Source organism: Schistocerca americana, chromosome 6 (genome assembly GCF_021461395.2).
Source record: "Schistocerca americana isolate TAMUIC-IGC-003095 chromosome 6, iqSchAmer2.1, whole genome shotgun sequence".
NCBI classification, from domain to species: domain Eukaryota; kingdom Metazoa; phylum Arthropoda; class Insecta; order Orthoptera; family Acrididae; genus Schistocerca; species Schistocerca americana.
In genome coordinates, this window is record NC_060124.1 from 315,792,503 (window position 1) to 315,804,410 (window position 11,908).

The 11,908-nt window shown below is 41.1% G+C and overlaps 1 pseudogene; it reads left to right on the forward strand.

Moving 5' to 3' along the window:
- Window positions 1-4,718: 4,718 nt before the first annotated feature.
- Window positions 4,719-4,836, forward strand: LOC124620506 (annotated as a pseudogene).
- Window positions 4,837-11,908: the final 7,072 nt, after the last annotated feature.

Below are 11,908 nucleotides of genomic sequence, written 5' to 3' on the forward strand. Positions count from 1 at the left end.
CTTGGAATACAAATCCGAGACATTAACTTTGTAAGAAATCGACATATCCCTCTTCATGACACATTGCCACGAAAACGATACATCAGACTAGCTAGAAACTAAACTAAATCAATACCTAGCACGTATATTAACATATTGCGAAAGTAATTTAACAACTGGTAATATCGAAAACGTCTCTCAGATAAGAGAAAAGGTAGACGTGTCAGCAGTAAAAATCAGATTCGAGAGGATCTGATGGTTGGGTTGTTTGAGGAAGGAGACGAGACAGCGAGGTCATCGGTCTCATCAGATTAGAAAAGAACAGGGAAGGAAGTCGGCCGTGCCCTTTCGAAGGAACCATCCCGGCATTTGCCTGCGGCGATTTAGGGAAAGCACGGAAAACCTAAATCAGGATGGCCGGACGCGGGATTGAACCGTCGTCATCACGAATGCGAGAGGATCAGGGATCAAACTCTAATTCAATAATCCTATCTGAAGTGTACTTACCACAATACACTAAATCAATAGTGGTTAATAGTGGAGTTGTTTCCCCAATGGCCGCGCGGGATTATCCGTGCGGTCTTTGGCGCTGCAGTCGTGGGCTGCGCGGCTGGTCCCGGCGGAGGTTCGAGTCCTCCCTCGGGCATGGGTTTGTGTGTTTGTCCTTAGGATAATTTAGGTTAAGTAATGTGTAAGCTTAGGGACTGATGACCTTAGCAGTTAAGTCCCATAAGACTTCACACACATTTGCACATTTTCTCTAATGTCACTGTTGTTCCATTCGTCCAGCCATTCCCTTCTTCGTCTATAAAGACGCTATACGCACATAGGAATGCAAATGACAACACCAATGTACACAAGAAATTTTTTGACTGACCTGCAGCGTCATTCCCAGAAAACACTTCATTCTAAATGGTATTGCCTCGGTCCAGACGCCTCAATGTCTAACGACTGAACATATGAATCGTCATAAAAGCTCGTAGCTTGAAGAATAAGTCGTGTGGTTGCCGAACGAGCCTACACGACAGCTGATACTTGTTTTGACTGCAGCTAAAGTTGCAGAACGAACACGAGAAGAAAAAGGAACAATGGCTAAATACAGAAAATTGTAACGAAATGCAGGAGGAGCTGCAGGAGGTCTACATTTGGTGAAGAGGCTGCATATAAACAGGTGGAAAATATTGTTTGATTATACGATTGCTGGACAGTAACCAGAAACAGTCACGTCCAAAAATATTTTCCAGCATGCGGATGGAGCGATGTAAGGAGGAAAGACCTCATAAAATTAATCGCGGGGAAGGCAGATACCTGTCTGACATTCATTTGTAGTACGCTCAGGCGATATACACCACCAACGAAGGAAGTAACTTACAAAACCCTCTTACAATCCATGCTTGAATATTGTTCATCAGTATGGGATCATTCCCAGATACAGTTGATAGAGAAAGTAGAGAATGTACAAACAATAGCAGCTCGTTTCGTCACGGGTTCGTTTAGCAAGTGTGAAAGCGTTACTGAGAAGCTCATCTGAACTCCAGTGGCAGACTCGGGATGCAAATACAGCTACCGATTTTTCTGTGTAGCTTCATTTACACAAGACGTGTTTCGGACTTCTACCCATCTTCAACTGATGTAATACATTTAACTCTTCGTCATTACAGTGTTTTCATCCACTGCATTCTGATTGATTTGTCCTTAATTCATGGCTCCTTTTTCCGGCTTTATATGAATGGCACAAACACTTTACACCCCTCGCCACACACTGTAAGATGTCATTTGGAGTGTAGGTATAGATGTAGAAGAAGTAGAAGACGCATGGGGGGACCGACTGAATTGAGGGGGCCTTGGATTATTTGTTGTTCCTACAGGCAGCCCAAAGTCGGGACAGCCCCGACCGGAAATGACATCAGAGCTGGCACACGCTGACTGCTACCAACTTCCGGTGGCATTCTGGACCACATCCGCGACCAAAAAGCAACAGGTTAACTTCTCGTAAATAACTGCACGTGTCGCACAAACTGAACAAACTCCTAATTGTGTATTTGTCATAAAAGAGAAGAAGTTCTTACATCGATAATACGAAAACATATTTGTCTTCTGCTTTCGGAGAGAAGTAAATCAGAAAGTGAATAGGTAAGTGAAATTGGCAAGATGTAGGTGTGGAAGACTAATCAGATTTTCAAACAGAGCTTATTAGGAACCGGCTATCTGAAACTGGTGGATGCTTCAGAAATATTCTTCCGATTTCACAAGATAATTAGTTCACTAATCGACTACTCCGGTTCATGGTTCATGGCTCACAAAACCAGCTACGGGGTTGCCTGTCTAACACATTGCAGTGGGCAACGAATATTGGATTTGTAATATTTCATATAATTATTGACAGCATTTAAAAACTTTAATTGTTGTCATCATCTGCTTATTAAGAGTTATAATCTAGTGTTAGAGATCTAACGCAGTGAGACAAGTGTTACCGTTAGAAACTCTGTATGTGTGCTCGTATTGAGGCAGCATAGCTGACGACGTGCAAATTACCCAGATTTTGTTCATCCAGTGCTTGAGAATGAGAGCACTTAGCGATTTCCAACAAACTTTACTCATAATCTGAAACGTTTACGAAACACTGTATCGTTGATATTCTCTACCAAATGATGGAGGGAAAAAGGTTCATCGCTTGTCATGCAGTTAAACTTCAGCATTAGATACTTTTTTAAAACGTTATTACTTCTTTACTACTAAAGCTAATCGCACAACACATTTTTCAGACAGTATCCACATATGCCACTGAATGTACTTGCAAAATTATGTCATCGTATTACCCGTAAGTTCAGAAGATATGACGTCATGAACATCTGATTTCGCGAAAATGTAGCTTTCCCTTAAAATGGAGAACAACTTACCCAGAAAATAATCATCTTGTCTTTGATAATGAGTGCACTCGGAACTTCCAACAAACCTGAAAAATAATTTCAAACTTTTTCTTAACTTTTTCTGTCTTACATGTTTAACTTCAAATACTTAACACTTCAACTCATTTGTAATGTAATGCAACATATGCAGAAGTTTGCTGGAATCTTCTAAAAGAATGAAGATAGCGACTGGGGATTAATTATAAGCTATGCATAGTACTACAAACTTTTATCTTCTAAAGAACCATCCTATTTTACAAGGGTACAAATATGCACATACAATCTTGGAATATTTTTTACAATTACGGATAAGATCAAAGTTTTCAGTTATATTGAGTAAATAGTTATTGTGCCCTTCGCCAGATGCACAGCAAACGTCCAGACGATTGCAGACTCATTCTATACTCTAGCATACCTGGAGTTACTGCAAGCTCAGCTATTGGTAGGGTAGCAGTGGGCATTCTAGATGAGATTACGATCTTATCACACCCGGTGTCAGGTTACACATCTGGTCTCCTTGGTGCGCCATTGTGGTATAAAGTGTGCCTGTTATAAAAGATGAAGATGAGGAGAAGAATGGTGTGCTTGATCCTTATTGGTCCAGAGGGAGGAGGGGGGAGGGGGGGCAGGGATTCCCACCACTTTAATGAGCTCCCACTGGCTGAGAGATGGCAGGGGTTTCCGAAAATTTCATATATCATATGAACACTATTACATAACTGCATAAGGCTTGTGGGGGATTCCCTTGGGTGACCTAGATCCATTCTCGCTGGTACCCCATGAAGGGGATTCTTGAAGGAGTCCTACTCTGTAATCTGACACCAGATGTAACAGGATCATTATGTCATCTAGAATGTTCACAACTATCCTACTGTTGTTGCTCTGCAATGTCACAACTCATCCAAAGCTGCTGGAAGAGGAGGCACTTAGAGAATTTTTCACAAACGCCCTCGACACCTCACACAAGACGAGATCAGGTGAACTTTGAGTCCAATAGTGCAATGTGAGATCCATACGCACTTTGCTGCCAATCCATGGTTCTGGCAGCTCATTACTAAAAAATGCTTTTAGAAGCAGGTGATAGTGCTTCTGTCCCACTGAAAAATGAAATTTTCGCCATGTTATAGTAGTTGCAGAAAAAAAACCTCAAACATATTCAGGTACGCGATTCCTGTTACCACCTTTTCCAAAAAAAGGAATGCCCTTAAATCTCTTGCCATTAAATGGCGCAAAACACATGAAGCTTCGAGCCTCTCTCCTGTGCTCGATTGTGATACATGCATCATATGTGCCCCATATTCTTAAATAGCAGCGATTCAGGTTTCCATTTGCATGGAAGACTGGCCAGTACATCTGAAAGAAAATTGTCTTCCATCTCCATGCCCAGAATGAATTCACAAAACTCTATACTCTGTTCATCATAAGAATAAACCTCAATTAAACATTACACTATGTATTCTTCCGCGTTTGCTGGAACCTCATTGGATTTAGTTTCACGTGGAGCAGAAGCCAAGCTGTTCCGAGTACAGTCAAGTACGATAATGAGGATAGTTTTCTGCTGTGCGTTACGCGTACACCGATTCAGCGATAATACGAGACAACAACTTTATTGGCGCATTTTAATTTGGATAGCACTGACCAGCCACCTGGTCCAACTAACCTTCAGTGATGTGAGCAGTTGTAATAAAGATGTAAAAAGAGACGAGCAGAGAACAATGTAGCCTTGAGTGTCATTTAATTTTTGAACACAAGGAAACAATGGCAAAACTCAGGTGATACGCTTCTTAGGTGACCTGCTGGAAAACATAACATGTTGTCGATCTTAGCTAAGGCAACGGCCTTGCCGCAGTGGATACACCGGTTCCCGTCAGATCACCGAAGTTAAGCGCTGTCGGGCGTGGCCGGCACTTGGATGGGTGATCATCCGGGCTGCCACGCACTGTTACCATTTTTCGGGGTGCAATCAGCCAATTGAGGAGTTACTCGTCCGAATAGTAGCGGCTCCGGTCAAAGGAAACCATCATAACGACCAAGAGAGCGGTGTGCTGACCGCACGACAGTCCTATCCGCTTCCTTATCTGAGGATGACACGGCGGGCGCATCGTTCCAATGGGCCACTTGCGGCCTGACGACGGAGTGCTGTGCTGATGTTAGCTAAGTTAGTACTGTAATAAAAACCGAGTGTGATGAAAATGCCTGATTTTAGTAGGGGTAATTTTTCTGCATGAGCTATGTGCGACGTAAAAGCGCACCGATGGGATTTCACCATGTAGTTAAATATTGAAATCACTTATTCTCGGGATCAACCAGCCGCCGTCATCTGCTCTCTTGTATAATCGTTCCTACCTGTTTCTTGCGCCTCTCTTTGATTTTCTTGACTTATTTCGTCCATTGTAGTGTTTGTTGCCCTTCTGTAGTTCTTGTGGGTTTCCTGTTCTCCAGATTTTGTGAAGTAAGTTTTGTTTGTTTTATTCTTTCCTTCGTAGACTTATTTTATCGGAGCAAGGGACCAATGATCAAGCAGTCTGACCCCTCCCCCCTCCCATTAAACCAACCAACCAACCATTGAAGGTATTACAGTCAGTCGTCTGGTAACCTCCGACTTCTTGCATATCGGACTCCCAGGAATGCGGTACATTTCAGTGCTGTTACGTTGATAACGAAGCAATCAGCAATAGAATCTCAAGCCACAAAAAATCCACATTTATCTTCCTCTCTTATAACGTGCTGTTCTGCATTTCGCCCATCTCTCGGCAGTGACGTGTGAGAATACTTCGTGCTTAAATTCCAGTAAGTTTGGCAGCTTGCTATTTCTCGTGACATGTCCCTTAACTTGCCTCCTATTCTGTTGGGTTCATATTACAGTGTTAAGGTGACAACTGTAAAACTGCAGCATTTGTGCAGTGTGCTCGACTCCGTGAAAATTATTGTTTTCCATGTTTCTACGACGCTTACCACATCTTTCCTATAAAGCAATGGGCATACTCAGACAAAGGGTACTTAATTTTTCATTTTTCTTCAAAAAATTTAACTGTGGAGTGTTTTCTTAACGTCAAAATCTTTAATAGTCTTTTTATAATATATCGATAATTAGGAATGTGTAGCCGGCCGCTGTGGCCGAGCGGTTCTAGGCGCTTCAGTCCGGAACCGCGCTGCTGCTGCTGTCGCAAGTTCGGATCCTGCCTCGGGCATGGATGTGTGTGATGTCCTTAGGTTAGTTAGGTTTAAGTAGTTCTAAGTCTAGGGGACTGATGACCTCAGACGTTAAGTCCCATAGTGCTTAGAGCCGCTTGAACCGTTTTAAAAATGTGTATTTGCAATGAAACGCAGAATTCTGCGTGTGATATGTAATTAGAAACTAGAAGACGTGCATTTTTCGTGAAAAATTATGGTTAAGTATAAGTTAATTACCACATATTTGATCAATTTCATATTTAAATGGTTTAGATATTCAAACCGAACAAAAAGAAGTTGTAGATCACAACCACTCGACGCTACCGATTACACTACAAATTTAATTCAAATACTGTTTCGAATATTTAGTGCATCGTGTTTATGAAAAACGTCAAGCTGATTTTTCTCTGTGGTTTCGTGAAAAAGATTAAGAACAATTTATTTCTTGCCATTAACTGTGTTCCGCGCGCGCGTTTCACTTGGAAGCAGGAAGCAGTGTCGCCCATTTTCGCGCTACACGTCAACAGCATGACAATCAGAGCACAAGAAGCTCTTACAGAGGCTGTGACGGTACACGACTTTTGAAATAAAATTTACTTATCTAAAGTATGATTAAGGAAAACGTTGATGTCTGTTAATACATCAGAATGTCTTAAAGTTTCATTTACATTAACATAGTAATAAAATACCTATTACATAAGTTGAACCTACTTCAAGAGCGAAAAACATCAGTGTACGAGAGTTACGACTGCTCATCAATCATCGCGTTTGTGTTTGTTTCCATCAGGTTTATTCTTATGATGAATGGAGTACACACATTATTGTTTATCGCCATCGTAAACGGCTGGAACATCGTCTATTTCTCATCGGTTACGAACTGAATGTGTTTTAGCAACATGATGCTAGTTAAAATAAAAACTTGCCACCATTACAAATACATCAGTTTACACCAAAAGAAATAAACAGTGAAAAGCTACTTCTGCAAAGTAAAATAGAACAACTTTCGTGACACTGTAGGTGAGGGACTAACCCAATGTCAACACACACACACCTTCTGATGCTGTGTAATTCAAGTCCAGCCACACATCCTCGACCTGTTATAACTTACCTGTCCTTACCTGCAATGCCGCTGTTCTTACACTGTGCTATCACATGCAAAACCTGATTGATTTCTGCATGAATACAAAATCACTGCGGAATGGGTCAGAAAGAGTAAAAGGGGAAGAAACAACAAAATGATATGGTAACATCTAATACAATCTAAGAAAAAAAAACATGTACCACGAGGAATTATCTGAATGGCACGGAAATCAGTACATGTGATGCATATATCCAGACAAATAAAGGATTACAATTTAAGAAAAAGTTGGACGATTCATTCAACAGAAAGATTTTGCAAATTGAAGAAATAAATAACATGTTGGCCCACCTCGTCCTTATGCAAGCAGTTATTGGACTTGACATTGATTGACAGAGTTGTTGCATGTCTTCCCAAGAGATACCGCGCCGACTTCTTTCCAATTGGTGCGTTAGACGGGTGCCACTGGTGACAACCAAACGGAAAACTTTGTGGTAAGTTGCTATGGGACCAAACTGCTGAGGTCATCGATCCCTAGGCTTACACACTACTTAAACTAACTTACGCTATGGATAACACACACACCTATGCCCGAGAGAGGACTCGAACCTATAAAAAGGGGGGGGGGGTGGCGGAACGGCGCGAACCGTGGCAAGGCGCCCTAAACTGCGCAGGTGCCCCATGCGGCCAACCAAAGGTGTCCTGCTATGAAATGATATTGCTATCAAGACCATCCTAGCTGTCGGCAGTCAAGACCTCCTGGTTGTCGGTCCATATGGCGAGCGACAGTCAGACTGTTATCCCACAGCTGTCTGGGGAGTCTCCAGATGGGCCTTTGGTCTGTGATCTCACTACTAGTGTAGAATTGTCTTCAGTGATGAGTCCCACTTCGAATTGAGCCCCGGTGATGAGTGAAGGCGTGTCTGAAGATGCCCTGGACAGTGGTGAGATACCAACTTGACTGTCGCCTGCCACACAGCCCAACATCTATGAGTGATGATCTGGGTTGCCATTTCATTTCATGGCCGGACTGATGATATTCGTTGTCCCGTTTTGATGCCTTTTATGACATGCCATTTCCGGCTTACATTTCCGCAAGACAATCTCTGTCCGCATATGGAGAGGATTTCTATTACTTGTCTTCGTGCTTTCCACACCCTATCTTGGCCAGAAATGTCACTGGTTCTGTCCCTAAATGAGAACATTTGGAGCTTTATGGGCAGGGTCCTCCAACCAGCTAAGGGTTTTGACGGCAATTTGAAAGAAATCGGCACGGTATCCCTTAGGAAGTCATCCAACAACTCTACCAATCAAATTCAAGTCGAATATTATTTGCAAAAGGGCGAGGTGTACCAATGCATTTCTGAGTTGCTCAATTTGTGAAGTTATTCCTCTTAAATAAAATAAATTATCGAGAAAGGGAGAGAACCAGTGACATTTCTGAAACTGTAATCATTTATCTGTCTAGACATGTACATCACGTCTACCAATTTCCCTGCCTCTTCGATAATTCCTTCGTGGTGCGTCTTTTTTTAATTTTTTTTTTTTTTGAATGTATGTTATTGAGGGCCAAGGTCCACATTTAAGTTGGTGTACACACGTTGCAGCATCATCAGATTTCCAGGAGCTCGCACGACTGAAACTAATTCCGATCGACAAAACAATTCCGCCCTACCGAGTTAGCTACTCGCGTATACCACTACAATGACTTTCGTACTCTACCACGTGGGACTCAGATATAAACTGCCAGAATTCTTTTGAATCTGCCAGCAATAAGCTACACGATTTTTCAAACACACAAAATACATGAACCCCACTGTCTCGATTCAATGACCATCAGCGATAATGTATCGTAACGCGGAAACAACACACCAACATCATCCAACGTTTTGAGTTTGGTTGAGTGATGTAAGAGAGAGGATAACTTTTGTACCATTAACCTCTCTCTGTCTATGCATTCAGATGTTGCCACCATCAAAAACATATTTTGAAGTACCAATTAAAAGCACTGTATACACATCTGTACTTATTGAAAATTAATCAACGTCAAATGAATAAATACAAAGCTTTTGATGAAAATAAGTTGGATTGCCAACCAGTATAGGTCCTACCTCAGCCAAGCCCTAGTGGCCTCTCCTACACAATTGTCTGTCACTCCTACTTATAACTTTTAAGTTCAGTGACGTCAGACAAGATACTTTCTTATCAAAATTGTTCCTCCAGTGCATCTCTTGTGCAACACAATGAAATAATTTTTTCTCCATCCATACTCCCATAAAATGTGTTTCCTTTCCTAGACGTCCATTCCTTGACTTTGAACACCAGCTTGTTGACAAGGGTGTCTTCCCTAACAAACTGCATCTTACTTACAGTGTCCGCCCTTAGTATTCTTACGCCAATTTCCAGACAACTGTTCAACAGAGCGCTCTCTACTGACCCTGACGAGTTGGCATACTTGTGCCCTCTATCTCCACACCTTGCAGCAATGAATGCCTCCGGCCTCAGTGCACTGCCGTAAAGTCTGATTTCAGTACTTAATTAAAACTGAAATATCTCGTGATCGGTAACTCTGATCACCATATGGTTTTTACCAAATGCTCTTAAATGAACAGCCGCATCTATATACCTACCGTTCCAGTATCTTTCTCCTGGTACTCAGTTCTTATGTTTCCTAATGAATGTATCTATCACTGCCACGTCTCAGTGCTTGTAACATCTTAATGTTATATTCTCTGAAACCAAAACGTCGCAACGAAATATTTACGGACGATGTCCAAAACTATGTTGAATGCGCTCTTCCTCTTGACAGAGCGATCTGGACGCCCTGTGGATATCTACATATATAAATCACCATTGTCGCAAAAGTACTGGTACCTTCGTCGAATGCTCTGAGCTGCCGGAAGGGCTATGCCATATTCTCAGGCAAAATCACGCAACGCATTTGTACCCGAATTGCCCCTGTTGAAACGGAGAATCAAAACGCCCTGTTGTTGCTATGTTACCACAGCACATGTAGTATAATCAAGCAGATTTAGCTGCTACAAAGAGACCCCTAATGGCCATCTCATGAACTGGTAGCTTACAGCTGGAACCAAGATAAAATTTTATGCAAGTTATTTCTGTCCATGCAACTAAATGAAGGGCCGTTTGTTTTTTGCCATATGCGTTTTGCATTTGTATTTGTGAATCATCTTTTGTGGCCTGTAATAAATGTTTCTTTTTGTACATCTAATAAATGTATAATGTAGTAGTTACAGTGTGTTACTGTGCTACATTTTGTCATATTTTTCTCTTGTTTTTCAGATTATAAACAACTACTCAAGTACAAATATCGTGGTGTTCAATTATCGTTTGCTGTTACGATTTCGTCTTGTTAGTCCGTATTAGTCCATATGTGTGTGGTCCTGGAGATGTGTTCATTCGGTCCTCATGCTCCAGTTAGCCAATTTCCGGTGTTTTTTTCATCTTCATTCATTGTAACACATCACTTACGCTTTTCGTTTTGTGATCTGTGTGTGTGTGTTTACAGACTGCAGTGTTTCCAACTGTCACTGTGTGTTATCTTCCGTCTTTTGTTTTGAGTTGTGCGTGGACTGATATTTTTCGTTTGTTTTGTGTGTGTGTGTATTTTGTTATACGTCGTTTCCTGTGAGAGTTTCTTTTTAATATATAAGTGGATATTTGTGTGTGTGTGTGTGTGTGTGTGTGTGTGTGTGAAAGAGAGAGAGAGAGAGAGAGAGAGAGAGAGAGAGAGAAAGCGAGAGAGAGGTATACGGAGGTACTGACAGAGAGAGAGAGAACGAGAAAGAAGGGAGGAGGATACTCATTAATTATATACTCTGGTTATGTTTCAAACTCCGTTTGCTATTGTTTTTGTGGCTAACGTGATCAGGAAGATATTGCTTAGAACTTTAATTACTCCCTTTTCATTGAAGGGTTCTTTGTATGCGAAAGTTTTCTTGTCCATATTGCACTATCTCTTTATTGTTATAACCAAGAAATGTATTTGCTTTTCTGTTTCTTTTTCCATGGTGAACGAAATATTTTTGTGTCTGTTGCTTATGTCTGTAAGAAATTTATCTGTCTTCTCTGTTGATTCATCTACTGTACATATTATGTCACACATATATCTGTACCAGTAAACAATTTTGTATCCTTTCTTTGTGATGATTGTTTTGTTTTCTACGTTGTTAATGAGTATTTATGCCAATGTTCCTGATTTGGGTATCCCATTGTAAGCCTATCTTTTTCAAGTAAAATTCCTTTGCAAACTGGAAGTAATTTTGGTATGTGATTGCTTTGAGGGTTTTGATTATTTCATTAACATTGTCTGCAGGTAGTTTGTTGTACGTCAGTAAGCTTTTCGCAAATAGTTTTACTGTGTCTGCAATGGGTAGCGAGATGTACATGTTGTCTAAGTCGAAAGAGGTGGGTGATGTTTGTGGAATATGTAAGTCTTATATTTGTGTTATGAGTTCATTTGCGTTTTTCACTGTTCTGTTTTTCTTCATTTAATGCTGCATGATGATGTTGTTCATTTCTTTTGCCACATGATATGATGGGGTGTTCGTAATATTAATAACATTCCTTAACGGAATAAGGAATTTGTGAATCTTGGGTTCGCTCCAGAGCGTTGACGCTTTTGGTCTCTTCTCTGTGATGTGTTGTTTTTGTTTAACTGTGAGCATGCGGCTAATGTCTTTGAAGTTGCTTTTTATGGATGTCTGGTAATTAGCTGCTGGATTAGATTTCAGTTTTGTGATTTCGT